Source organism: Belonocnema kinseyi, chromosome 10 (genome assembly GCF_010883055.1).
Source record: "Belonocnema kinseyi isolate 2016_QV_RU_SX_M_011 chromosome 10, B_treatae_v1, whole genome shotgun sequence".
NCBI classification, from domain to species: Eukaryota; Metazoa; Arthropoda; class Insecta; order Hymenoptera; family Cynipidae; genus Belonocnema; species Belonocnema kinseyi.
In genome coordinates this window covers 83,945,170-83,948,991 of record NC_046666.1, presented here as the reverse complement: position 1 = coordinate 83,948,991, position 3,822 = coordinate 83,945,170, and the positions used below count along the sequence as shown (strand labels likewise).

Here is a 3,822-nt window from a genome sequence, read left to right as displayed (position 1 = left end):
GTCGATGAACACAAATGGAATGTCAAACTTAAGAAATTATTAGTTATTGCATTTATACCTGCATAGCATATCCTCAATCGAAGACTGAAGTGATAAATATTAATCGAAACTACATTTTAATTATTTCGGAGTCAAAAATTGTTCCCTTAAATAGATTAAAAGCTACCGGAGCTCTCTGTCCAATAAACTCGAATGAAGTAATTTCATCAACTTTTTAAGATTAGACACAAATATAATATAATGAACATTGCTTAAGGCCCTTGGAATCATTTTAAAGGGAAATTTCTATAAACTCCCAACAACTTATCACTTTTATTGTAAAATATATGAAATAAGTAATAATAAGACTTCTATTAAATTTACCTTATTTTTTTTTTAATTAACAAAAGGACTTCCATACGGCCCTTTTAAAGAAAATTCCGATAGCTTTTACCCTAAAATAGGGGCTGTCGCGTCGGGACTCGTCGCATCGGAAACGGAATAATTCACTTAAAACAACAGTAATATTTGCAAAATAATTTTTTTCCAGGTTGACTTATCATAAGTTTAGAAATAAAAAGGCGATGCAAAGTTAAAGATATCAAAGAAATTAATTAATTATGTATCTTATTTTAATTGAAAATTGGACCAGAAGAGACGTTTGCTAAAATTTGAAATATTCTAGCCTTTTCTGAGAGAATATCATTTAGAATAATGATAAATTGTTTAAGCAATCGTTCTTGTTAACATGATTGAAATATTATCTTCCTCTAATTGAGAATTGGACAAAAGTGAAAAATGTTCGAAATAAGCGCGACTTTTTACTCTATTCTATGACAAAATTGCTAAAAATAATACTAGATTAGTTTAAAAATGTATGTAAACATCTAGTTGTGAATAGAATGTGTTATTTCATGTAGAAGAAACAATTAGCATTCAAAAACCGCAGAAAAATTATAATTAGCGCCAAAATCTTGCAAAACCATTTTTTCATGTACGGGGTTTTCTAATGCTCTATAAAAGAGACTTATGGGAGTGATAATTAAAAAGTGATGTTATTTGTATTCTGTGTCTAATTTTTAAAGAGAAATGTAGAGTTCCAACTCGCTTCAGCTAATAATGAGGATTCTGAATCAAATTTACAAAAAAGTTTTTTTTTCTGATGGGAAATACGTTTTAAACATTATGGGGCTTGTGGCATGCACCTCCACATATCAGTTTTTTAAAATGGATTTATTATGGTATGGATTCAAACAAAAAAAAACAGCCAGTGTTCTTAAAATTTTGAAGAAAGAAATTTCCAATGCATTTTTGGCCCGCCGGATTGAAACTTTTGGATAAAAGACATCGCATGAGCGATGAACTTTTCACAATATTGGCGCTATTGAAAAAAATTTATATGGAAAATTTGGAATAAACTGCAGTATAGAATTATAAACTTATTAATGGTTTAAATAAAAGAGAGCTTATAAAAAAAGCAGTATTTCGGCATTATTTTACCTTACTCTAAATATAATATTCAGTTTTATTGAAATTTTCAGTTTTCAATCAAATGTACCAAATTCTTAAGATTCTTTTTAAACAATCAAGTAATGTATTAAATATTAACTAAAAAAAGTAACGAAAATTTATCGCGTTAATTTTTTCAGCAAGAGTAAGGATAACGCGTTACGAATTTTTAGGCAGTAACTGTGAAGTTAACGTGTTACTTTCAGACAGTAATGAGTCAAACACTAAATCAAATGTATTAATGGTAGGAGAAAATCGTTGATGACATTTAGTTTATATATTGTATATATAGTTTGTAGACTGAACAATTTGCAAATTTTCGTGTTAAAATTTATATTAAAATTTTAATTAAAATGAATAATATTAACAAATCAAGTCCTTAGAATTTATTTTCAAAATGAAATTCTTAATACTTTTAAAGTCACATTTTTTCGAAGTGCCTGGACACACCGCACATATTTTTCATATGCTCATAAAGTTTGGTGAAGCTGGGCTTATCGAAAATAAATTTTTTTCGGTCACCAAATTTCATTGAACCCAGACACGGTAATTTTTTAGCTAGCATAAGTTTAGTTTCTAATTACTTGGATATCTTTAATCTCACAAATTAATTTACTTCATTAATGATAACATGGTAATTGGCAAAGTTTTTTCAACTTGGTCGTTTTTAGTAAAACTGTAAACCATTAGGGGTTTTCACATTGAATGAATATTTGAAGTAAATAATAAAGTGAAAAACCCCCAATAATGGCTAAGGTAAAAATAGTAATCTTAGTCAAAATTAACATTTTTCGTGGAAATTAAATTTATTACATATATGATGTTTCGAAAAAAATTCCCAAGTAAATAAAACAAAATCTTTGCCTCAATAATTTAAGTACAAGATATTTATTATTTATATTACCTGTAGTAGTAGACTCTTCAATTTCCTTTTGCAACTGTTGTGATTTTTTGATGATGCTACTGCGATTTTCTCTTTCTTTTAATACTTGAAATTTTGTATTGTTAGATCCTAAATAATTTTTTTTCGTTTACTTCTACTTCGCAGGAATCTGGTAGTACGGGATCAGATATTTTACACATACATATGCTTGATTCAGTCTCACTTAGCACCATAGAATCTGAATAACAGGAATGGAACGTATAGTTAACTTTATTATCCCAGAATACATATAATTTTGAATCTTACTACATGAATACAAAATGTTAAATGGTGCCTTCAATACTGCTTTGAACCCTTCCTTTTTTAGAAGCTTTCAATTTTACTTCGTCGTTTGCAGATTCAGGGGAAGTAACTTTTTCATATTTTTTCATCTCCGTTAAATACTCTTTGTTTTTTATGAAACTTGTTCCCAAGGAATCATTCAACAATATTACAGATTAAACTGTCAAAAGCAAACAACAGGCATATTAAAAAATTACGCAATGCAAGAAAAGAACACATTTCATAATTCTCATATTCGTATATCTATCAAATTTATTCTTTCGTTTCGTTGCGTAATATTTTCTGATCAATTCCAATCATGAAAAATTGAAAACATTTATACATTACCAAACTCATTTAAAATGGCCTCGACAATCTCCTGCTCCCTAAAAATGTACAATATTGGTTGAAAGGCTACAATTCAACATAAAATTTGTCATTAAACATCACATATCACACTTAAACATATTTTTGGTGAATGTGCGAAATAAAAGTTTAACAAATAATTAAACAATTTTATTTTTCACGATACAAGATTCTTCTGAATTACTTTTAAATTTAAAATATAGGTAGCCCGATTCAAAGTAAAAGTCACATGAATGCCGACAGAGAGGCGACGGAAGAAGTTCGTTGACTTACATTTTATCCGTCTAGAACCAGTTGGTCAGATTCTTTCCATACGAATTTTATACCTGGAACTCCTGCGACGACGTTAGTGGATCTAGGTAGGAAAAATCAAGATATTTAATCCTGGCTCGTCTATAATAATATAAAATAACTATTAAAAGAATACGCTACCCGCAAATTAGAGTGGCTGAAAATATTTTGATAATCCTTCTTCTCCCACTTTTTATTTCAACAACAGCATAGAGATAGAACCTTCTGTATCATTTGAGTCCGTAAACATAAAAAAAACGGGACTAGGCATGCGATTCTGACTTGGCGAGCGGGGTTGAATCCACGGGAGGGGGGAGCATTCCATGAGTGGGGAGAGCCGCCATCTTACGATGTGCCATTTGATTATGCGTACGAGCATTTTTGTCGACAAACTGTGCATGAAAATATAAACATGTGGGCGCTGCCATGTTTGTCGCGGGACATCAAAAGGTGGCGGACCTCCCCCCTCATTG

General features: G+C 30.2%; 1 protein-coding gene across 1 annotated transcript in view; it reads right to left on the bottom strand.

Annotated features, from left to right (window-relative positions):
• Nucleotides 1-3,159, bottom strand: part of LOC117182187 — a 25,628-nt gene extending 22,469 nt beyond the window's left edge. Inside the window, exons 1-2 of the mRNA XM_033375248.1 lie at nucleotides 3,041-3,159; nucleotides 2,393-2,609 (exon numbers count right to left, since the gene is read on the bottom strand). The gene's annotated coding sequence lies outside the window, so the exon portion shown is untranslated. The remainder of the gene's footprint in view (nucleotides 1-2,392; nucleotides 2,610-3,040) is intronic.
• Between the last annotated feature and the right edge of the window lie 663 nt (nucleotides 3,160-3,822).